This window comes from Rhinoderma darwinii, chromosome 5 (genome assembly GCF_050947455.1).
Source record: "Rhinoderma darwinii isolate aRhiDar2 chromosome 5, aRhiDar2.hap1, whole genome shotgun sequence".
Taxonomy (NCBI): Eukaryota; Metazoa; Chordata; class Amphibia; order Anura; family Rhinodermatidae; genus Rhinoderma; species Rhinoderma darwinii.
In genome coordinates this window covers 113299803-113326338 of record NC_134691.1, presented here as the reverse complement: position 1 = coordinate 113326338, position 26536 = coordinate 113299803, and positions in this window count along the sequence as shown.

Sequence of the window (26536 nt, the reverse complement as noted above, 5' to 3'; positions counted from 1 at the left end):
CTTTGCAAATAATAAACGTTTTTGAAAACAAATCACCCTGTAGTTATCAGCATCATAGCGCCTATTAGATTAGTTTGGAGATAGGGAATTGATAAACTAGTGATGGATTCTCTTTAAATAACTCATGCTACTGCAGTTTAGGTACTCTATGAGTGATTGGCTCATTACCTAGTAGAAAATGTTCTTTTCTTTCTGTACCAAAAACATTCTTCATCAGGCTGCACTCTGAATGTGCATATTAATTGTGGTATTGTTGTTGGTGAATCTGTAATTCTGCCTAAAATTATCTTCTGAAGTGCTATATAGAACTGGCACTCATATCAACCTTTCTATGGTGCTCAGATTTCTATCAAAAGTAATCTCCACCATTATTAGTTGGTGGCAGGGGAGGGGAATATTTCTCCAGAGGTCACCACATAACTCGAAGTCGGCCTTGACTTCACCCGATACATTTATAAAGCAATAACCCACATACTCAATTTATTGTAATCTATTATAGGAATGACCCCTACGATTATACAGAATTCCAAAGCCAGTGGTAAGAGAAGAAACGTGTATATTACTGAGCTTTAGATGTCAACCATAATCCAACACTGGTGATGTGATGTGATGTGTTTCAACCACTCACCTTAGACCAGATACTGTTCCACATACACCACAGATCATGAGGGTTGGCAGGTCCTTATTTCAGGAGGGGTTATTATCCAGGGGTAAGATGCATAGTGGGTGGTACCAGGGCCGCCATCAGGAATTTCAGGGCCCCCTACAGCTACATTTTCTGGGCCCCCCTACCGTGGCACCGCCTGTTAACGGTACTCCGTCCAGTACTATATCATGGTACCCAGGGCCGCCATCAGGGGGGGTATTATGGGTACTGATGTGAGAGGCCCGGCCAAACCTAATTGAAAGGGGGGCCCGGCAAACTGCCGCGACTTGCCTTTGGTAGAAAAAAAAACAGGCCCCTGCAATGGGGCCCGTTTTTTTCACCAAAAGAATGTCATGAGCTGCGGGCCCCCCTTTCAATTAGGTTTGGCCGGGCCTCTCACATCAGTACCCCTAATACCCCCCTGATGGCGGCCCTGGGTAGCATGGGGGCCGTCAAACACCGCCGCCTGTGCGACCGATCACGCGCACCCGCAAACTCCCGCGCATGCGCACCGGCGACCGCCTGGAACCGCGCACCGAATTTTGAGGCAGATTTTGACCTGCCCACACTATCTTGCCGCGTTTTTTGCCCACGGCGATTGAGGACAGCAGACAGAAAACGCAGCGAAAAATGCATTTTCTGCCTCCCATTGATTTCGATGGGAGGTCAGAGGCAGAACCGCGGCAAGAAAGGACGTGCTGCTTTTTCTTTTTTCCGCGACTGGCTCCCATTGATTTCAGATTAAATCAATGGGAGGCGGTTTTGGAAGTTTTTTGGTGCTGATTCTGACGCAGTGTCCGAGTCAATATCAAGGCCCAAAAACTCTGTGAACTGGGCCTTATTGTTAGGGCTTATTCAGACGAACGTGTAATACGTCCGTGAAACGTGTGTGATTTTCACGCGCGTTGCACGGACCTATGTTACTCTATGGGGCCGCGCAGACTGTCAGTGATTTTCACGCGCCTCGCACGGACCTATGTTACTCTATGGGGCCGTGCAGACTGTCAGTGATTTTCACGCAGCGTGTGTCCGTGTGTACGCTGCGTAAAACTCACGACATGTCCGATATTTGTGCATTGTTCGCGCATCACGCACCCATTGAAGTCAATGGGTGCGTGAAAATCACGCCCAGCACTTCCGCAGCCGTATAAACTATGAATGAAAACAGAAAAGCACCACGTGCTACAAACATACAAACAGAGTGTCATAATGATGGCGGCTGCTCGAAAATCACGCAACCGCGCATCATACGCTGCTGACACACGGAGCTGTTATGGACCTTTTGCCAGCGCAAAACGCCACGTTTTTGCGCGCGCAAAAAGCACACGCTTGTGTAAATCCGGCCTTAGGGTAGGAACACACTAGGCATGAACGCTGCGGATTTTATGCAACACATTTTATTGTGTAAAATCCGCAGCGTATTACAGTCGCAGCAGAGTGGATGAGATTTGAACAAATCTCATCCACACGCTGCAAAAATAATGGACCTGCAGTGTGACTGCAGTCGCATGTCAATTTATTCTGTGGAATCGCTGCTCCTCTGTTGCGGAAATGCTGCGGTTCTGCCGCAAAAATCACAAATGAGAAAAAAAAAAAAGGCACTTTTTTAAATTTATAAAAAAGTTTAGACTTGCCCCGGCCGTAGTCCTGGTGACGCGATCCTCTATTCTTAGCGTAGCCCCGCCTCCTGTCATGACGTTTCATCCCATGTGACTGCTGCAGCGGTCACATGGTCTACAGCGTCATCCCAGGAGGCGGGGCTACGTTCAGAAGAGAGAGATGCGTCACTTAAACTACGGCCGGGGTAAGTCTAAACTTTTTTTTCCCTGCAGGATTCCCGCAGCGGACAAGCCTCACGAAACCTGCGCCACTATTCGGTGCGGTTTTGCTGGCGGAATTCCCTGCGGCTACCGGGGCGGATAAGCTGTGTCGTTTTACTCAGCATATCCGCCTAGTGTGTCCCTTATGATGTCGCTCCTGGAGCTGCTGCCGGTCTCTAAATAGGCAGTTGGTTCAGTAGAATTTGGAATTATTTTTTTTTGTGAACCAGCTTAAAAAAATACAAAACTTTTGTGTTAGGGCCTGTTCACATCACTGTTCGCTTCCGCTCCGGGGTTCCGTCTGAGGTTTCTGTCGGGTGAACCCCGCAACGGAAAGTGAAAGTGATAGCACAGCTTCCGTTTCCATCACCATTAGCGCAGTCGACTGCGCTATTAATTCCGTCCGAAAACCAGCCGGAATGGTGACGAACGGAAACCATTAGCGATGTTTCCGTCACCATTGAGATCAATGGTGACTGAAACGGAAGCTGTGCTGTCACTTTCACTTTCCGTTGCGGGGTTCACCCGACGGAAACCTCAGACGGAACCCCGGAGCGGAAGCGAACAGTGATGTGAACAGGCCCTAACACAAAAGTTTTGTATTTTTTTAAGCTGGTTCGCAAAAAAAAATAATTCCAAATTCTACTGAACCAACTGCCTATTTAGAGAGCGGCAGCAGCTCCAGGAGCGACATCATAAGGGACACACTAGGCGGATATGCTGAGTAAAACTCCACAGCTTATCCCGGGAGCCGCAGGGAATTCTGCCAGCAAAACCGCACCAAATAGTGGCGCAGGTTTCGTGAGGCATGTCCGCTGCGGGAATCCTGCAGGGAAAAAAAAGTTTAGACTTGCCAGGGCCGTAGTTTAGGTGACGCATCTCTCTCTTCTGAACGTAGCCCCGCCTCCTGGGATGACGCTGTAGACCATGTGACCGCTGCAGCAGTCACATGGGATGAAACTTCATGACAGGAGGCCGAGCTGCGCTAAGAATAGAGGATCGCGTCACCAGGACTACGGCCGGGGTAAGTCTAAACTTTATCAATTTAAAAAAGTACCTTTTTTTTTTCTCATGTGTGATATTTGCGGCAGAACCGCAGCATTTCCGCAACAGAGGAGCGGCGATTCCACAGAATACATTGACACGCTGCGGCTTAAAAAGTCACACGGCAGGTCCATTATTTTTGCAGCGTGTGGATGAGATTTGTTGAAATCTCATCCACTCTGCTGCGACTGTAATACGCTGCGGATTTTCCACAATAAAATGTGTTGCATAAAATCCGCAGCGTTCATGCCTAGTGTGTTCCTACCCTAAGGCCGGATTTACACGAGCATGTGCTTTTTGCACGCGCAAAAAACGTGGCGTTTTGCGCATGCAAAAGTTCCATAACAGCTCCGTGTGTCAGCAGCGTATGATGCGCGGCTGCGTGATTTTCGCGCAGCCGCCATCATTATGACACTCTGTTTGTAGCACGTGGTGCTTTTCTAATTTCATTCATAGTTTATACGGCTGCGGAAGTGCTGGGCGTGATTTTCACCCACCCATTGACTTCAATGGGTGCGTGATGCGCGAACAATGCACCAATATAGGACATGTCGTGAGTTTTACGCAGCGGACACACGCTGCGTGAAAATCACTGACGGTCCACACGGCACCATAGAGTAACATAGGTCCGTGTGAAAATCACGCACGTTGCACGGACGTATTACACGTTCGTCTGAATAAGCCCTAACAATAAGGCCCAGTTCACAGAGTTTTTGGGCCTTGATATTGACTCGGACACTGCGTCAGAATCAGCACCAAAAAACTTCCAAAACCGCCTCCCATTGATTTAATCTGAAATCAATGGGAGCCAGTCGCGGAAAAAAGAAAAAGCAGCACGTCCTTTCTTGCCGCGGTTCCGCCTCTGACCTGCCATCGAAATCAATGGGAGGCAGAAAATGCATTTTTCGCTGCGTTTTTTGTCTGCTGTCCTCAATCGCCGCGGGCAAAAAACGCAGCAAAAAAACGCGGCAAGATAGTGTGGGCAGGGCAAAATCTGCCTCAAAATTCTTTAAGGAATTTTGAGGCAGATTTTTTTTTGCCTGCAAAATACTGTGTGAACAGGGCTATACATAAACAACACTTTGAGATAATTTACTCACTGTCAGAAGAGCTGCTCCCACTCCAGTCCTCTTCCGGCGATGTCTTCCAGGGGAGGTCTTCGGTCCAGACGTCCAGTCCTTCACCTCCAGCCAGGCTCCAGGTAAGTTTTGTCCATGTGGGTCCGCGGCTGCGCGCGCTTCGTTCGCGGGCGGCCGGTCGCGGGTGCGCGCGCGGTCGATCGCGGGTGCGCGCGCGGGCGGTCTCCAGTGCGGGCGTTCGTGGACGCGGACGGTTTGACGGCCCCCCATGACGAGGGGAGGGGGCCCGCAGCAGCAGCAGCAGCTCACGACATTCTTTTGGTGAAAAAAACGGGCCCCATTGCAGGGGCCCGTTTTTTCCTACCAAAAGAATGTCGAGGCAGTTGCCGGGCCCCCCTTTCAATTAGGTTTGGCCGGGCCCCTCACACCACTACCCCTAATACCCCCCTGATGGCGGCCCTGGGTGGTACAAGTGAGGAGAAGGGGCTCAGGTCCCATAAAGTTCTTGTTATGCCCGTTCCTTTATGTTTACTTTTCTCAGACTCCAGATAATCAGCTTCTGTGGACTGTTCTGTACCAGACTGAAGGAATTTTAGTATATTTATTTTAATGTAATTTTTTTAGAAGTAACAGGTGTCAGGAATTGACAATTTATTACCAGATCGTTCAGGGGATTTCACACCAAACAGAAAAGATGACACTGACACAATGAATAGATTAAAATAGGTTTTATTAATACCTATTATTACTACCTACCTAAACCATCCAGGACAAATTCTAGGATTTACTGCAAACAACGGATGTGAACCAGAGGAAGGCGAAACATAACCCCCATGTGGGGGAAAAAAAATTCCTTCCTGACCCCAAGTACTGGCGGTCGGCTACTCCCTGGTTCACTGCAGTGATAACACTGGATGGGGCCCTATTGCTAATACTTTTTTATATTTTGTTTTTTCTTAAACCCCAGATTCCCTCCCTCTCTGACCCCAGATGCACTCTAACCTCAGATGCTCTCCCTCCCTCCCTGACCTCAGATGCTCTCCCTCCCTGACCTCAGATGCCCTCACTGACTGGTGTGAGCCGGACGCCCTCCCTGACTGGCGCGAGCCGGACGCCCTCCCTGACTAGAGCGAGCCGGACGCCCTCCCTGACTGGCGCGAGCCGGACGCCTTCCCTGGCTGGCGCGAGCCGGACGCCCTCCCTGGCTGACGCGAGTCGGACACCCTCCTTGACTGGCGCGAGCCGGACGCCCTCCCTGACTGGGGCGGGCCGGACGCCCTCCCTGGCTAACGGGGGCCAGACGCCCTCACTGGCTGACGCGGGCCGGACGCCCTCCCTGGCTGACGCAAGCCGGACGCCCTCCTTGACTGGCGCGAGCCGGATGCCCTCCCTGGCTGACGCGGGGCGGACGCCCTCCCTGACTGACGCGAGCCGCACGCCCTCCCTGACTGACGCGAGCCGCCTGCCCTCCCTGACTGACGCGAGCCGCACGCCCTCCCTGACTGACGCGAGCCCGATGCCCTCCTTACTGACGCGAGCCGCGCACCCTCCATGACTGACGCGAGCCGCACGCCCTCCCTGACGCGAGCCGCACGCCCTCCCTCTCTGTTGCCTGACGCCCTCCCTCTCTGTCGCCTGACGCCCTCCCTCTCTGTCGCCTGACGCCTTCCCTCTCTGTCGCCTGACGCGCTCCCTCTCTGTCGCCTGACGCCCTCCCTCTTTGTCGCCTGACGCCCTCCCTCTCTGTCGCCTGACGCCCTCCCTCTCTGTCGCCTGACGCCCTCCCTCTCTGTCGCCTGACGCCCTCCCTCTCTGTCGCCTGACGCCCTCCCTCTCTGTCGCCTGACGCTTTCCCTCTGTCGCCTGACGCCCTCCCTTTCTGTCGCCTGACGCCCTCCCTCTCTGTCGCCTGACGCCCTCCCTCTCTGTCGCCTGACGCCCTCCCTCTCTGTCGCCTGACGCCCTCCCTCTTTGTCGCCTGACGCCCTCCCTCTCTGTCGCCTGACGCCCTCCCTCTCTGTCGCCTGACGCCCTCCCTCTCTGTCGCCTGACGCCCTCCCTCTCTGTCGCCTGACGCCCTCCCTCTCTGTCGCCTGACGCCCTCCCTCTCTGTCGCCTGACGCTTTCCCTCTGTCGCCTGACGCCCTCCCTTTCTGTCGCCTGACGCCCTCCCTCTCTGTCGCCTGACGCCTTCCTTCTCTGTCGCTTGACGCCCTCCCTCTCTGTCGCCTGACGCCCTCCCTCTCCGTCGCCTGACTTCTTTCTAGACGCCCTCTCCCTGACCCCAGATGCCCGCCCTCCCTCCCTGACCCCAGATACCTCTCAGACCGCAGATTCCCTTACTCCTCTCATGAAGAACGACGCAATCCTGGCCCTTGCTCTTCTGAGAATCATGGCTGCTGGAATGCAGAACCAGGCGCAGCTTGGTGTTTCTTCCTCTTCAGCTAGATGAATGGTTCTTTCGGGTGTAATCTCCAATGTTGGCTCCTGTAAACAAAATGAAGTAATTTCAAAGGCTGTATGGTCTGTACACTGAACTCCCCCATGTGTAATGATTCTAGAGCCAAAACAGTGATAACAGCTATGTATGCAGGGTTACCCTAATGTATTTCTGTAGAGAAGCTAGTGCATCTCTATGCAGGGTTTGCTTTAGGGGTGTGCAGCTGCACATGTCGCGTCAACACTCCCCAGTAAATGTTGCTGCTAACATAGAGGCTGCCTCCATGCACTATTCCTTCTGCCTGCCGTCTTACTCTTGACAAGCTTCCAGTGTCCGACTAAACTACAACTAGGAGGACTGCAGAACCTTTAGTGATATCAGTCATATGATTAAATTACTGCACCAGTGGCGTAACTACCGCCGTAGCAGCAGTAGCGGCTGCTATGGGGCCCGCGGCATGGGGGGGGCCCGTGTCGCCCGCCGGCACGGGCCCCCACCATGGCCGGAGGCTCCGCTAGCAGCCGCTATGGCTGCTACAGCGGGACGCCACCGATGACTACGGCAGAGCAGGGAGGTATCTCCCCGCTCTGCCATTAAACAAAAGACACGAATCCCCTATCCACAGGATAGGGGATACATGTGTGATCGCTGGCAGCGATAGGGAGAACGGGGGACTGAAAGTCCCCTGAAGATCTCCATCACAAACCTCAGACTTCCGAGGTTTGTGTCGGCAGCTCCGTAGAAATGAATGGAGCGCCGGTCACGCTTGTGCGCATGCGTGACCAGCGCTCCTTTCATTTTTAGTGAGCTGCCGACACAGACGTCGCAAGTCCGAGGTTAGTCTTGAAAAACTCGGGGGACTTTGTCAGACACGCTGTAGGTCGCATTTTTTGGGAGGGGGGACGCTATATGGCGTTCCCTACAGGGGGGGCGCTGTATGGCGTTCCCTACAGGGGGGGGCGCTTTATGTCGTTCCCTACAGTGGGGGGCTCTGTATGGCATTCCCTACAGGGGGGGCGCTGTATGGCGTTCCCTACAGGGGGGGGCTCTGTATGGCGTTCTCTACAGGGGGGGCTGTATGGCGTTACCTACGGGGGGGCTGTACGCCATACAGCCCCCCCTGTAGGGAAAGCCATACAGCCCCCTCTGTAGGGAACGCCATACAGCCCCCCTGTAGAGAACGCCATACAGCCCCCCTGTAGGGAGCGCCATGCAGCCCCCCCTGTAGGGAGCGCCATGCAGCCCCCCCCCTGTAGGGAACGCCATACAGCCCCGCCCCCTGTAGGGAACGCCATACAGCCCCCCCTGTAGGGAAATGCCATACAGCCCCCCCTGTAGGGAACGCCATACAGCGCCCCCCCCCTGTAGGGAACGCCATACAGCCCCCTGTAGGGAACGCCATACAGCCCCCCCTCTAGGGAACGCCATACAGCCCCCCTCTAGGGAACGCCATACAGCCCCCCCTGTAGGGAACGCCATACAGACCCCCCTGTAGATAACGCCATACAGCCCCCTCTGTAGATAACGCCATACAGCCCCCTCTGTAGATAACGCCATACAGCCCCCTCTGTAGATAACGCCATACAGCCCCCTGTAGATAACGACATACAGCCCCCTCGGTAGATAACGCCATACAGGCCCCTGTAGATAACCCCATACAGCCCTCTGTAGATAGCACCATACAGCCCCCTGTAGAGAACGCCATACAGCCCCCTGTAGATAATGCCATACAGCCCCCCCTGTAGAGAACGACATACAGTCCCCTCTGTAGATAACCCCATACAGCCCCCTGTAGATAACGCCATACAGCCCCCCCTGTAGATAACGCCATACAGCCCACCTGTAGATAACGCCATACAGCCCCCTGTAGATAACGCCATACAGCCCCCTGTAGATAACCCCATACAGCCCCTGTAGATAACGCCATACAGCCCCCCCTGTAGATAACCCCATACAGCCCACTGTAGATAACGCCATACAGCCCCCTCTGTAGATAACGCCATACAGCCCCCTGTAGATAACGCCATACAGCCACCTGTAGATAACGCCATACAGACCCCCTTGTAGATAACACCATACAGCCCCCTCTGTAGATATCTACAAAGGGGGCTGTATGGCGTTATCTACAGGGGGCTGTATGGCGTTATCTACAGAGGGGACTGTATGGCGTTCTCTACAGGGGGGGATGTATGGCGTTATCTACAGAGGGGGCTGTATGGCGTTATCTACAGGGGGGTTGTATGGCGTTATCTACAGGGGGGCTGTATGGCGTTATCTATAGTGGGGCTGTATGGCGTTATCTACAGAGGGGGCTGTATGGCGTTATCTACAGGTGGGTTGTATCTCGTTATCTATGGGGGGGGCTGCAAAAAAGGCACTATCTACAAGGGGGGGGGGGTTGTGTGACACCCAGGGGAGGGGGGGCCCCAGTCAAAAGTTTGCTATGGGGCCCAGTCTTTCCTAGTTACGCCCCTGTACTGCACCCAAGCACCGCAAAGTAGAACAGAAAAACTGATAAGTAGTGATCTATTCAGAGGGATCTGTAATTCAGCCATCTTAGTTGTAACCCAGATTTCCAACTTTATTATATTGAAGAATATTCTAAGTATTCTAAGCAATTTTAATGAATTAAAATCATCCATAAACAGCACCTGTGTGTGTATTTATAGTGGCATTTCTGTAGGTTTATGGGAGTGGCAATTGCTAATTAAGGAAGCGATTCCCATAATAACAATATATTAGGAAATTATTCAGTCCATTTTATAAACGTGCAGAACGCTGAGCTATTTATACTAATATTTCAAAGAAAGCAAAATAAAAACTTCTACACTAGAGAGAATCAGAAGCTTATCTATTCAGCTATGCAAATCAAATTCACTATATAACAGCCACTATCACTTATCGCTCTGCACTCGCATTTCACTCCTGAGCGCCGCTGCATTTTTTCCCTGTGTTCAGTGCTGAACACAAGTTTCTGATGCTGGGCAGTATCAGAGCCTAGTGCCGCAGAGCCTGGATGTGAAGAAGACCCGGCAAAGAAGAAAAAGTAAATGCAGTGGTCTGGTTTGTGGTCTGACTTTATTTTTGGTGTGTTTTGGGATCTAAATTTAGTTTGGGTTAAAGTCTGAATTCGTTTTGGGGTTAGGTCTGAATTTATATTTGCGTCAGCCTAGGGGTCTGAATTAATTTTTGGGCTTGGTCAGGGTTCTGAATTACCTGGGGTCCTGGTCTGGTTTTTGGAATTTATTTAGGGGTCTTAAAGGGGTTTTCCCATCAGAGACATTTATGACATATCTACAGGATATGTTATAAATGTCAGATAGATACGGGTCCCTCTTCTGGGACCATCACCTTTCTCTAGAACAGGGCCCCCTAAACCCTGTTCTACCGCTCTGTTTAGTGGCTGAAGCAGGAGATTTCCGACCATGAAGAAGAAATCAGCATAGTTCTCGTAAGTCCCATAGAAATGAGTGGTAGTTACAGAAACAGCGTAGCTCGCATTCTACGCTGCTTCCATAACTGCCATTCACTACTATGGGACTTACGGAAGCACTGTAGCTCAGCGAGCTACGCTGTTTTCGTGAGTCCCAACCAAATAGTCAGGAAGTGGCCGGAAGGCAGCGGGAGCAGAAAAAGGTAGAACAGAGTTTAGGGGGCCCCGTTCTAGAGACATGTCATAAATGTCCATCATAGGAAAACCCCTTTAATTAATTTAGGTGTCAGGGTTCTCAATTAATTTTGGAGTCTGGTTTGACTCGGCCATTTTGATCTTTCTTCCAGCTACAGCGTTCACCATATAGGGTAAATATTTGTATTTTTTTATGGTTCGGGCATTTTGGACGTTGGGATAACTGTTGGATTTGTTTATTTGTTTGTGTATTTATTTTTATATGTGATATAGGAAAAGGGGGGTGATTTAAATTTGTATATTTTTAAATATAATTTTTTTTAGCCCCCCTAGGGGACTTGAACCTGCGATCATTAGATCGCTTATGCCACAGACTGCACTCACAGTATTGAAATCTATTGCAAATCAGATCAGTGCATTGCTTGATTGCATCAGTGCAAATCTTCCTATAGCAGGACTAGGAGCGTTTACAAGGTTCCCGGCTACTATAGGAACACACCGGCTCCCGCGATCTCACCACATGGGAGACGGTGACCAGCCACAAACGGAAAGGGAAAAACCCTTCAGATGCTGGTGGTCACATCTGACCCCAGCATCTGAGGCAGTGGCGTAACTACCGCTATAGCAGCCGTAGCGGGGATCTGAGGGGTTAAATGCTTGAAATCAGAGATGTCTCTGATAGCAAGCATTGCCACTGGGTCCCTGGTGTGTAACACAACAGAGACCCAGAAGCTATGGCGCCAGCTGGGCTTCAAAGCATGCGCCATTTTTAAATACCCTGTCCCGACATAAAAAGACAGTACAGCGACGGGAAAGGTTAAATCTGAGGCCGGCCCGTCTATAAGCTGGGGAGTCTATGAAACCTAAAACTACACATTGAAATGTAACAGATAATGTTCAGAATGAGTAAATGCTGAGTGTGATATGTAAGGAATCTGTCAGAGACATTGTGAGCGCTATTTCCAGTAATAACTACATTTCTGGTTTTAATATAATGTGAATATAAAGAATTTAATCTTCATGAAGTAATACCATTATCTGCTGACATCACTTACATCTTCCGGGATCATCATGCCGTCGTCCAGCTTCATGTAGATCGGCTACAACAGAACAGGGAATAATTAATTTTTCTGGGTTATATAATAATGTTCTATATAATCTCCTATTTTTCTTGTGAATGCCATGTTCACCCATTTCAGATTCCTTCTCACACTCTGCTGTCAGTACTGAATGATCCCGCATGTAGATTTATCTATGGAAAACTCCTTCTGAACGATATTCTGCCGAACTATAGACCCTCTTGTTGGGCTCTGAGATGTTTAATGTTATTCTGTGCTGTGGTTGAGGTTTATATGTCATGTCTATCTTGTAATAGTAACAGTGAGGCTCTTACCCCGTCCTCAGCATCTTCTTCTGCATCTTTATCCTTATACAAGGAAAGAAATAAAATATAATTCTACCATATTATTTTCTTATCATTCTTTTATATATCTGTGGTGGAGGAGGGGGGATTTGTGCTGGTAAAAACAGTTACAGTGATAAATCTACTTTTCAGCTGTTGGAAAGAAAGGCCAACACGGGCCACAGGACATAGGAGGAGGCCACATGATCGGGGTCATAGGAGGAGAGAGGTTATGGGGTGGAGGCTGAGGATTATAGTGGCACGAAGGCAGTGCCTGCGCCATTAGGAGGAGAAGCACACACAGGTGAAGTTTTCCGCCCACCCTCACTATTTGTTTTATCATTTTTTTATGCTGCGTTTCGTTCATGGCAGTGGTTGGCAGGTTGGAGGTCCTTGGAGATGGTGTTAAATTGGTGGGGGAGGAACTCATCGTGGGTATGGTCCTTCCCAAATTGTGCAATATGGAGGCTCCGGCTATTTTTGGGCTCCTGCTGGGTGGTGTCCCTGGGAGCAAGGTTGAATTATTGACCATCTGCAGTTGGATACGCTGCCCCTGAGCCTGTGGGGAATCGGCTGGGGGTAAATACTGCACTTATCGGCAGAGTGGCTGAGCAGATACCCTACTTAGCTCCAAGGATCTCTTTGCTCGGAATGTTTGTTATTAATGTTGATAATGTTGATTATTTATATTTGATGGTAATATTTTTATTAGTTATTGTTTGTCAATAAAATGGCTGCTGTGGCCAACCTTATCCAATCATGAGTCTGTCCTTATTGAGGGAAATAGGAGTACAAGGATGGGATTGGGTGGTTGGCCTCAGTAGGGGGTTTAGAAGGGTTTACTAGGAGCGAACTCTATCATCCCTCAGTCATGGAATAGGGGCTTCTATTTGATATATACAGTTAGGTCCAGACTTATTTGGCGGTGACAGAAGTTTTGGCATTTTAGCTGTTTACCAAAACATATTGAATATACAGTTATATAATCAATATGGGTTTAAAGTGCAGACTCTCAGCTTTAATTTGAGTGTATTCACATCCTAATTTGAGGAAGGGTTTAGAAATTACAGCTCTTTAATATGTAGCTGCCTCTTTTTCAAGGGACCATATGTAATTGGACAACTATCTCAAAAGTTATTTAATGGGCAGCATGCACTATTCCCTCGTTATTCCATCATCAATTAAGCAAATAAAAGGTCTGGAGTTGATTCAGGTGTGGTATTTGCATTTGGAAGCAGTTGCTGTGAACCCACAACATGAGGTCAAAGGAGCTCTTAATGCAAGTTAAACAGACCGTTAGGCGGACAAAAATGAAGAAATCCATCCGAGAGATAGCACAAATGTTAGGAGTGGCCAAATCAACAGTTTGGTACATTCTTGAAAAAAAAAAGAGCGTACTGGTGATCTCGTGAACTCCAAAAGGCCTGGACGTTCACAGAAGACAACAGTGGTGGATGATCGCAGAATCCTTTCCCTGGTGAAGAAAACCCCCTCCACAACACCTACCCTGTGAAGTACACTCTCCTGGAAGTAGGTGTATCAGTATCTAAGTCTACCATAAAGACAAGACTTCATGAGAGCAAATACAGACTGTTCACCAATAGGTGCAAACCATTAATCACCCACAAAAATAGAAAAGCCAGATTAGACTTTGCCAAACAACATGTAAAGAAGCCAGCCCAGTTCTGGAACAGCATTCTTTTGACAGATGAAACTAAGATCAACCTGTACCAGAATGATGGGAGGAAGAAAGTATGGAGAAGGCTTGGAACGGCTCATGATCCAATGCACACCACATCCTCTGTAAAACATGGTGGAGGCAGTGTGATGGCATGGGCATGCATGGCTGCCAAAAGGCACTGGGTCACTAGTGTTTATTGATGATGTGACTGAAGACAGAAGCATCCGGATGAATTCTGTATTGTTCAGGGATATACTTTCTGCTCAGATTCAAGCAAATGCAGCAAGGTTTATTGGACGTCGCTTCACATTACAGATGGACAATGATCCAAAACTTACTGCGAAAGCAACCCAGGAGTTTTTTTTAAGACAAAGAAGTGGAATATTCTGCAATGGCCAAGTCAATCACCAGATCTCATCCCTATCGAGCATGCATTTCACTTGCTTAAGCGAAAACTTAAGGCAGGAAGACTCACAAACAAGCAACAACTGAAGACGCTGCAGTAAAGGCCTGGCAAAGCATCACAAAGGAGGAAACCCAGCGTTTGGTGATGTCCATGCGTTCCAGACTTCAGGCAGTCATTGCCTGCAAAGGATTCTCTACAAAGTATTTAACAAAAAACATTTTATTTATGGTTAGGTTAATTTGTCCAATTACCTTTGAGCCCCTGAAATGAGGAGTCTGTTTAGAAAAATGGTTGCAATTCCTAAACGTTTCACAGGATATTTTTGTTCAACCACTTGAATTAAACCTGAAAGTCTACACTTCAATTGCATCTCAGTTGTTTCATTTCAAATCCAATGTAAAACATGCAGAGCGCAAATCATGAATGAAGATTGTGTCACTGTCCAAATAGTTCTGGACCTAACTGCATATATGTATCTCTACAGATATTCTGTGTGTTAATAGGATGGTCTGTTGATATCACTTACATAGTACTCGGTGATCTTCAGTCCTTTGTCTCTCATCTGTAAATAAATTGAATAGAATACTTAAAATAAATTGATCATTGTCGTTTTGATCTAGTGCAGCTCTAGAGAAGTTCCTGGAAAATTAAAGTGTACCTAAATGTTCAACAAACTCCTGACATGTCATAGTGACAGGTTATAAGTTTTAATTGGTGGGGGTCCGAGCATTGAGACCCCCACCAATAGCTAAAACGAAGCAGCAGAAGCGCTCGTGTGAGCGCTTAGCTATGTAGTTTTTATTCGGCTTTTTTCGGAAATTGATGTAGCGAAGTACGAGCTTGATAGAGAATCTATGAGCCTGTACTCCGCTACGTCGGTTTTCCATGGTTAGGAAGATTTTATGATTTTCCAAGAAATGAGGCTCTTACCTTCTCCATGGTAAATTCCTCCACTTGTATATCCTTGGAGAACTAGAAAGATAACATTGTATAAAGCCTTTCAAAAGGAATGTTTTTAAAAAAAAAAAAATGTAATAAAGTCAATCAGTGTGTTTTGTGCAACTTTATAATTAGTTTTTATTCAAAATTATTTTAACTTTTTAAGATACAGCTGCTCTGTATGATGTATACAGAGCGGCTGTATCTTATGTTTGTGTGTGTGCGTATGTGTTAGAGATGTCACGATACCAGAATTTGGACTTCGACACTGATACTTCATTTAGTATTGCGATTTCGATACCAATTCGATACTTTGCCAACAGTAATAAAAAAAAAAAGTTCTTCCGTTTTCTGATGTGAGGCGCGAAGTGTGATGAATTTTAAATGTGCCTCACATTAATAGTAATTAACCCAATCATGTTTCTCAGTCATAATGGGTTAATGTGTAAGGTACATGATGGGGTTAATTACAATTAATGTGAGGCACATGGAGGTTAAATTCATCACACCTCGTGCCCCACAATAAGTGAAAAAAGCAGTGTTTATTTTATTTTTTTACAGCGTACACATCACAAATGATGAAAAAAAATTGTTGTGATGGTTATTACGGCCGCGCCAATACTGAATATGTATATCTTTTATGTATTGAGACTTATTTTAATGTTTATTGCAAAAAAGGTGTATGTGTATTTTTTTTAAATTTAACATTACTTTGTGTTTTTACTTTATTTTTAAACTTTAATGTACTGGTATATTTCTATATGGCAGTACATTAGCCTGTTTACTGATAGTACACAGGCAGTTGTTAGGACATACCTGTCTGCCCATATATGGTATGTCCCTCAATCGCGTCACAGGAATTCCCTGTGACGCGATCCAAGGGGCATCCCCCCTTCTCACTTCCTCTTGAATGCTGCGTTCAGCTTTGATCGCAGCATTCAGGGGAATAGCAGTGGAAATTAGAGGTTTTTCTGATCTCCGCCGTTATAGAGCGGGGCTGCGGCTGTGTAATACAACCATTGCCCCGTTCCTGACAGTAAGTGCGTGCGCAGTCAGCATGAGGTGATGCGGCTGGCGCTGCACTAATGAGCGGCGGTTCAGGCACTGAGAACAGAACATGGGGGTGTTTTGCAGTGCGCCCGCCATGTTCTGTCTTCAGTGCTGCCGCTCATTAGTGTAGCGCTGGCCGCATCACATTGTCCTGATGGCGCGCACTTGTCAGGACTCGGGAGCAGGCAATGGCTGTATTACACAGTTGCAGCCCCACTCTCATACAGTCATACAGCTAAGTATCGAAATACATGAAATAACAATATTGAACAGTATCGAAGTTTCGATGCATCGTGCATCCCTAGTGTGAATTTTTTAGGTTTGTAGAACTGTGACATTGGGTAAACGCAGCCCGCGCATGCGCAAATGGGCTGGAACGCAAGTTTCGATCCGGCGCATGCGCATTGGTGATTTACTCACCGCTTGCGTTACATAGACTCTATTTCCGGTCTTGGCGCCATCTTTGAGCATGCGCAGTAGGTGCGCGCTAACGCTGCTGTCTCAAGGTGTGCAACAAATTGGTGATGTATGATTTCCTATGTGATTTACATATAACTATATCTTGTAGATTGGCCTCTGCAGCTTTCATTGATTAGCTAATTGCTAATTAAAGCACAGTAGATTGTTTTTACATATTTTGTATCCACGTACATTGCACCTGATATATGAAAGTACGATTGTACTTATGCACTTTGTAAAACTGTTCCATAATATGGGTTGAAAGTTCTATGTATACACTTGATTTTTGTAAATTGTACATCAATTGGTTTTATGTTAATTATTGGATGTACTTCCTATTTGTACCTGACAATGTGTGTAGTGTTGTACAGCTTGAGAAAGGTTCTGTGACGAACCCCGAAACGTCGCTGCTCACTTGAGGTGAATAAATCCACCCTTTTTTCATCTATCTGGAAGTCCTGGTGCCGTTATTTTGTCCTATGGTTCTTATGTATTCAAGTTTGGGAACTGATTCATCCTCTGGTAACGTGCACATGGCCTAATATAGAGCTGCGTGGAGTGCTGTGTTCATCTACAATTGCAGGGTGATTAAAATAAGAGAAAAGCACTGCTGGGAGAGTGTGAGAAAGCAAGAGTGTGAAGACTGGTCTGCTGCTGAACAGACCTGATATTTACAGAGGGGTGAGAGCTAACCCCTGCAAAGGGCTGGACTGCGTGCTTTATACTTGAACTTTTATTACTTGAAACGTTTCTTTCTGTTCTAAGCTTTGTGTCTGCTGATGAAACAAGATTCCTTTGTGTTTATTGCACTTTGCTGCTTGAAAGAGAAATAAAGCTTCTAAGTCCTGTTTAACAAGAATACTGCGCTCAGTGTCGCTTTGCCTAACAACATTCCCCAAACTGCTACAATAGGTATATGTGTATGTATATATATTTCTATGTGACGGTGTATATATATGTATATATACATACATACACATATAATGTATATATATATATATATACACACACACACACACATATATTATATATGTATATATCTCTAGTAGAGATGAGCGAACCGGGACAACCGAACCCGGTTTCGGTCCGAACTTCCGGAAAAGTTCGGTTCGCAGCGAATCCGAACTTCACCGGGTTCGGCCGAACCCGTTTTGACCGAACCCGGTCAAAAATATTATACAAATCGGCAGCCACTTGTCTCTATCAATTACTGATAGAGAAAAGAGGCTGCTGATTAAAAATAAAATAAAAAGCATTTCATACGTACCTGGTCGTTGTCTTGCGGACGAGTCTCTCTTCTTCCTCCAGTCCGACCTTCTTTTCTGACGCGGCAGCCTGTGATTGGCTGCAGAGGCCTCTGCAGCCCGTGATTGGCTGCAGAGGTGTCTGCAGCCCGTGATTGGCTGCAGAGGTCTCTGCAGCCCGTGATTGGCTGCAGAGGCCTCTGCAGCCCGTGATTGGCTGCAGCGCTCACATGGGCTGCATCGTCATCAAGGAATGTCGGGCCGGATGTCCCGAGGGACGCGTCACCAAGGCAACGGCCAGGAGACCGGACTGGAGGAAGCAGGGAGTTCCCGGTAAGTGTGAACGTCTTTTTTTTTTTACAAGTACTCTATATTGTGATCGGTAGTCACTGTCCAGGGTGCTGAAACAGTTACTGCCGATCAGTTAACTCTTTCAGCACCCTGAAGAGTGACTATTTACTGACGTCGCCTAGCAACGCTGCCGTAATGACGGGTGCACACATGTAGCCACCCGTCATTACGGGGCCTCATGCACACGACCGTAAAAACACCCGTTATTAAGGGTCGTAATTACGACCCGAAATAGCGGGCCCATAGACTTCTGTTAGCCACGGGTACCTTCCCGTTTTCTCACGGGAAGGTGCCCGTGCCGTTAAAAAGATAGAACATGTTCTATTTTTTTATTTTACGGGTCGTGCTCGTAATTACGACTCGTAATTACGAGCACGGCCGGCCGCTTTTACGAGCCGTGCTGTCATTATAAGGGTATGTTCACACGACAGCGTCCGTTACGGCTGAAATTACGGGGATGTTTCCGCCTGAAAACATCCCCGTAATTTCAGCCGTTATGGCATATGCAGGCGCTTGAACGCCGCGTCCATTACGGACGTAATTGGCGCTGCTATTCATTGGAGTCAATGAATAACGGCTCCAATTACGGCCAAAGAAGTGACAGGTCACTTCTTTGACGCGGGCGTCTATTTACGCGCCGTCATTTGACAGCGGCGCGTAAATTACGCCTCGTGTGAACAGACAAAAGTCTGCCCATTGCTTTCAATGGGCAGATGTTTGTCCGCGCTATCGAGGCGCTATTTTTGGACGTAATTCGGGGCAAAAACGCCCGAATTACGTCCGTAATTAGTGAGTGTGAACATACCCTGTGTTCACACGCACTAATTACGGATGTAATTCGGGATTTTTTGCCCCCAATTACGCCCGAAAATAGCGCCTCGATAGCGCTGACAAACATCTGCCCATTGAAAGCAATGGGCAGACGTTTGTCTGTTCACACGAGGCGTAATTTACGCGCCGCTGTCAAATGACGGCGCGTAAATAGACGCCCGCGTCAAAGAAGTGACCTGTCACTTCTTTGGCCGTAATTGGAGCCGTTATTCATTGACTCCAATGAATAGCAGCGCCAATTACGTCCGTAATGGACGCCGCGTTCAAGCGCCTGCACATGCCGTTACGGCTGAAATTACGGGGATGTTTTCAGACGGAAACATCCCCGTAATTTCAGCCGTTACGGACGCTGTCGTGTGAACATACCCTAAATTTTATAGCAGCACGGCCCGTAAAATAGAAAAATAGAACATGTTCTATTTTTTTAACGGCACGGGCACCTTCCCGTGAGAAAACGGGAAGGTACCCATGGGTAACAGAAGTCTATGAGCCCGTTATTGCGGGTCGTAATTACGACCCACAATAACGGGTGTTTTTACGGTCGTGTGCATAATGGGAGCACGGCTTGGAAAAACGACCGGCTGCCTGTGGCCGGCCGTGCTCCTCTCCTGAAATACTCTGTGCTGCCTTAAACTCTGTGGACAGGTCAGGATCCTGTTTCTTTTAAATGCTGCTAGGGAACCCGCTCGATCCACTATATAAGGCTGCGCTACAGTGAAGCATTTAAAAGAAACAGGATCCTGACCTGTCCACAGAGTTTAAGGCAGCACAGAGTATTTCAGGAGATGAGCGTGCAGATTCAGTGCTGCTGTGAACTCTGCTCTTACCATTACGTAGCTCTCAGTCTGTTACCTCTCCTCCACTCCTGTCCTCAATAACACCTTCACATGATTGGCAAGTCACCACCCCGCACAAGATCCGCACGCTCATCTCCTGAAATACTCTGTGCTGCTGTGAACTCTACTCTTACCATTACGTGGTGACTTGCCAATCATGTGAAGGTGTTCTTGAGGACAGGAGTGGAGGAGAGGTAACAGACTGAGAGCTACGTAATGGTAAGAGCAGAGTTCACAGCAGCACTGAATCTGCACGCTCATCTCCTGAAATACTCTGTGCTGCCTTAAACTCTATGGACAGGTCAGGATCCGGTTTCTTTTAAATGCTGCACTATAGCGCAGCCTTATATAGTGGATCGAGCGGGTTCCCAAGCAGCATTTAAAAGAAACAGTGTGTGTGTTTGGGTATGTGTCTTTGTCTGTTTTTGTTTTTATATGTGTGTTTGTGTTTATGTGTGTTTGTGTATATATGGGTGTGTTTGTGTATATATATGGGTGTATGTGTATATGTTTGTGTGTAGATGTTTGTGTGTGTGTGTTTTTGTATATGTGTGTGTTTGTGTATATGTGTGTATATGGGTGTTTATGTGTGTTTGTGTATATATATATGGGTGTATTTGTATATATGTTTGTGTGTAGATGTTTGTGTGTGTGTGTGTGTTTATATATGTGTGTGTTTGTGTATATGGGTGTGTGTATATGTGTGTGTTTGTGTATATGTGTGTGTGTATGGTTGTTTGTGTGTGCGTGCGTGTATATATGTGTGTAGGTGAGTAGAAGTATTGTTATTGTTCACATTGATAACTGTTTTTTTATGTTGTTGCAGATTTTGATGTACCGATTGGACTACATCTTCGATTCGTTGGACTACTGCGTAGATCTACGTTTTTTTAAAATTTAATAAAATGGTTAACGAGGGTTTTGTTGGGGATTTCTTATTTCAATAAAAAAGAATTGTCTTTGTGTTTTTTTTTAAACTTTATTAGTGCCTAGATAATGGTAGTTGGCTGATTGACAGCGTCCATTATTAAGGCGGTACTTAGTGTTAGCCGGTGCAGAGGCTAGCACTAACCACCCATTATTACCCCGGTACCCACCACCACCAGGGGTGCCGGGAAGAGCTTGGTACGATCCAGTACCCGACCATCTGTTGTGATGGTCGGGTACTGGGGCGGCCGTAGGCTGGTATTATGAGGCTGGGAAGGGCCAAAAACAGTGGACCTTCCCACCCTTGTAATGCTAGGCTGCTGCTGCTGTGTTGTATCGGGCTGGTTATAAAAATGGGGGGACCCCACGTCATTTTTTTTTGGGAATTTAACAAATTTAACACTAGACGTTGGGTCCCCCACATTTTTAATAACCAGCCATATACGCAGCAGTCTGGCATTACATTGGTGGGAAGGGCCACTGGTTTTGTCCATTCCCAGGCTAATAACACTGTGTTGTATGTGGCTGGTTATGATAAATTGGGTGGAACCCCATGTCTTTTTTAAAAAAAATAAAAAATAAATAAATAATAAAAAAAAAATGACGTGGGGTCCCCCCCACTTTTATAACCAGCCAGATACAACACAGCAGCAGCAGCCTAGCATTACAAGGGTGGGAAGGTCCACTGTTTTTGGCCCTTCCCAGCCTCATAGTACCAGCCTGCGGCCGCCCCAGAGCCCGACCATCACAACAGATGGTCGGGTACTGGATCATACCTGGCTCTTCCCGGCACCCCTGGTGGTGGTGGGTACCGGGGTAATAATGGTGGTTAGTGTTAGCCTCTGCACCGGCTAACACTAAGCCTCGCCTTAGTAATGGATGTTGTCACTCAGACAGCGGCCATTACTAAAGTGGTAGTAATAAAATTTGAAAAGAAAAAGACAAAGATATAGATAAAATATTTTATTGAAATAAAGCACCCCCAACACAACCCTCATTAACCATTTTATTGTAGAAAAAAAAACCGTCATCGAAGTAGTCCTCGAAACCGACGTAGTCCAAACACCAAACCTGTAAAAAAAATAAAAAATGAAATAAAACATGTCGTAGGCTTAGATTCAGTTTAATGTGTGATACTGACTGTTATACCATGTATAGAAGCCTGCCGCGAAGTTGACTTAGATACAGGGCGCCAGCAGACAGTATCATACATGGCCATACAGACATGTATACAAACAAACATACATACATGCAAACTATCATACATACATGCATACACACACACACACATGAAACCATACATACAAACATGCAAAGATACATACATATATACAAGCATGCACAAATATACATGCAAACATAAATACATGCAAACATAATTACATACATGCACATATATATAAACATACATGCAAAAATAAAAACATGCAAACATACATGACAACATACATACATACATGCAAACATACATACATACAAACATGTATACATACATGACAACATACATACATGACAACATACATACATGCAAATATACATTCATGCAAACATACATAAATGCAAACATACATACATGCAAATATATACATGCAAATATACATACAAACATGCACATATATACATACATGACAACATACATACATGACGACATACATACATACATACATACATAAAATGCAAACATACATGCAAATATACACATGCAAATATACACATACATGCCAACATACATACATACATGCAAACATACACACATGCAAACATACATACATGCAAATATACATACAAACATACATGTACATATATACATACATACATGACAACATACATGCATACATACATACATGACAACATACATACATGCAAACATACATTCATGCAAACATACATTCATGCAAACATACATACATGCAAACATACATGCAAATATATACATGCAAATATACATACACACATGCACATATATACATACATACCAAACTTACATGCACATATATACATACATACATGACAACATACATACATGCCAAAAAAAAATAATAATACGTTCATACTTACTTTCCTCCTGTCCGGGCTCCAGCGATGACGTTTCATCCATGTCGCCGCTGCAGCCTGTGATTGGCTGCAGAGGCGGTCACGTGGGATGAAGCGTCATCCTGCCGTGCGTGACCGCCACTACAGCCTGTGATTGGCTGCAGCGGCGAAAGGGATGAAACGTCATCGCTGGAGGCCGGACAGGAGGAAAGTAAGTACGAACGTATAATTTTTATTTTTTTATTACATTTAAATTGTATTTTCCGCGCGCCGAGCATGTACTGTCAAGGTTGCTGAAAGAGTTAGTGCAGCCCATTAACTCTATCAGCACCCGAGACAGTAGCATGCTCGGCGCACGTAAGTGACAGGTTCGGTCCGAACTAGTTCGGTCCGAATCGAACTTTTTTGTGAAATTCGGCGAACTAGCCGAACCGAACTTTTGAAAAGTTCGCTCATCTCTAATCTCTAGCAATGAGAAAGGCCCCATGGAGTAGGGCTGAATTGTCGCAAGGGGTGATTAAAGTGATCCTATTTTTCACTACAACTGGAGTGCTGTCTCGTATTTTGGAGTGGGCTATATACATATATATATATATATATATATATATACACATATACACACACACATGTATATATGTGTGTGTATATATTTATACATATAATATATATATAGTGTGTGTGTAGGGTTGAAATTTATTCTGGTTAGGTTTTTTTCTGTGGACTTACAGAAGTTCTGTGTAATAATAGGATCATCTGCTGATATAACTTACATAGTCCTCGGCTTTCTTCAGGATGTGCGCCATAACGTGGAGTGGTGGAGGCTACAATAGAACAGTTTGTATTTAGTTTTCTTTTTTAACTTAACAAATGTTTTATAATTAATGAATTAAAACTTGATTCATTTCCATTTATTAAAATTTTAGAGACATTCCAAGAGAATTCTAAAAATATCAATCCACACCTAGTGGTGTAGCTATAGTAGTCGCAGCGGTCGCAGTTGCACAGGACCCCCTTACCACTGTCCACTGTGTAGACCCAGCAATGCACCCGCATCTATCTGATATTTATGACATATGAAATGTCCCTGATAGGCAAACCCCTTTAAATGATGAGCGCCACAGGCGCAGTGCTAGTAAACGTCACAACTGCAGCCTGCAGGGGAGTCTGGGAGCACTTCCATCAACGTCAGCCCTCCCCCAGCTGCACCATCATCTCCCCCATGTGATCTCTTCATCTTTGTGCAGCATGAATTAGGAGGAGCTCTGTGTTACTGTGCTAGGCCAATGTAATGACGTCATGTCATCGCTACAACACAGATCTCAGCCTTAGCGGTGCAGGGGTGGCTAGGGACTTTACTGTAAGGGCTGGCAGAGGGTGGCATGTACTACCAGAGGCACAGGACAGAAAAGAACTGGACAGGCAGGAGCCATTCCTTCTCTGCAGGACAGGCAGCAGGAGTTAGGAGGAGCTCTGTGTTACTGTGCTAGGCCAATGTAATGGTGTCATGTCATCAGCTACAACACAGATCTCAGCCTTAGCGGTGCAGGGGTGGCTAGGAACTTTACTGTAAGGGCTGGCGGAGGGTGGAATGTACTGCCAGAGGGACAGGACAGAAAAGAACTGGACAGGCAGGAGCCATTCCTTCTCTGCAGGACAGGCAGCAGGAGTTAGGAGGAGCTCTGTGTTACTGTGCTAGGCCAATGTAATGGCGTCATGTCATCGGCTACAACACAGATCTCAGCCTTAGCGGTGCAGGGGTGGCTAGGGACTTTACTGTAAGGGCTGGCGGAGGGTGGAATGTACTGCCAGAGGGACAGGACAGAAAAGAACTGGACAGGCAGGAGCCGTTCCTTCTCTGCAGGACAGGCAGCAGGAGTTAGGAGGAGCTCTGTGTTACTGTGCTAGGCCAATGTAATGGCGTCATGTCATCGGCTACAACACAGATCTCAGCCTTAGTGGTGCAGGGGTGGCTAGGGACTTTACTGTAAGGGCTGGCGGAGGGTGGAATGTACTGCCAGAGGCACAGAAAAGAACTGGACAGGCAGGAGCCATTCCTTCTCTGCAGGACAGGCAGCAGGAGTTAGCAGGAGCTCTGTGTTACTGTGCTAGGCCAATGTAATGACGTCATGTCATCGCTACAACACAGATCTCAGCCTTAGCGGTACAGGGGTGGCTAGGGACTTTACTGTAAGGGCTGGCGGAGGGTGGCATGTACTGCCAGAGGCACAAAAAAGAACTGGACAGGCAGGAGCAATTCATTCTCTGCCGGACAGCAGGAGATAAACTCGGAGGAGTCACAGACACAACAGGGGGCGCTCTGATTCTGGGTGCAGGTAGACTAGCCCCTGCCCTGGCTCCACTAGAGAAATCTCTTAGTGCCCATTATGACTACCGTATATGTCGGCGTATAAGACGACTGGGCGTATAAGACGACCCCCAACTTTTACCCTTAAAATATAGAATTTAAGATATACTCACCATTTCGTGCAGGAGCGCTTCACTATGGCCATCGGCGGCAGGACCCAGGACTCTCTGTCTCTTTGAACTCGCGCATGCGCAGATAGGCTGCTTCATCGCGCGAGATCTGAGAGGCAGGGAATGAGAGGAAAGGGCGGGCCAGAGCATCTTACAGAGATGTTCCCTGGCGGCTAATACCGGCTTCCCTCAGATCCGTGGCGGATTCCGTGCATCCCGGGAGCCTGTGTACCGGACTGCAGGCTCACAAGATAACACACAACCTGTGTGTAGACAATATATAGACTAGGGATGTCACGATACCAGAATTTGGACTTCGATACCGATACTTCGTTTAGTATTGCGATTTCGATACCAATTTCGATACTTTTGCCAACAGTAATAAAAAAAAAATTCTTCCGTTTTCTGATGTGAGGCGCGACGTGTGATGAATTTTGAACGCGCCTCACATTAATAGTAATTAATCCCATCATGTTTCTCAGTCATAATGGGTTAATGTGCGAGGTACATGATGGGGTTAATTACTATTAATGTGAGGAACATGGAGGGTAAATTCATCGCACCTCATGCCTCACATTAATAAGTGAATGAAAGCCGTGTTTATTTCATTTTTTTATTTTAATGTTTATTGTAAAAAAGGTGAAGGTGTATTTTTTTTTAAATTTAACAATACTTTGTTTTTACTTTATTTTTAAACTTTAATGTACTGACATATATCAGATATGTGCCAGTACATTAACCTGTGGACAGATAGCACACAGGCAGTTGTTAGGACATACTTGGGTATGTCCTAACAACATGAAATATGGTAAGACAGCCCTGGGGTCCGTCAATAGACCCTGGGCTGTCTGCCCATATATGGTATGGCCCTCGATCGCGTCACAGGAATTCCCTGTGACGCGATCCAGGGGCATCCCCCCTTCTCACTTTCCCCTGAATGCTGCAGTCAGCTGTGATCGCAGCATTCAGGGGAATAACGGCGGAGATGAGAGGTTTCTCTGATCTCCGCCGTTATAGCGCGGGGCTGCGGCTGTGTAATACAGCCATTGCCCCGCTCCTGACAGGAAGTGCGCGCGCGGTCAGCATGAGGAGATGCCGGCGCTGCACTAATGAGCGGCAGTTCAGGCACTGAAGACAGAACATGGGGGTGTTTTGTAGCGCGTCCGCCATGTTCTGTCTCCAGTGCCGCCGCTCATTAGTGCAGCGCTGGCCGCATTGCATCATCCTGACCCCGCGAACTTATC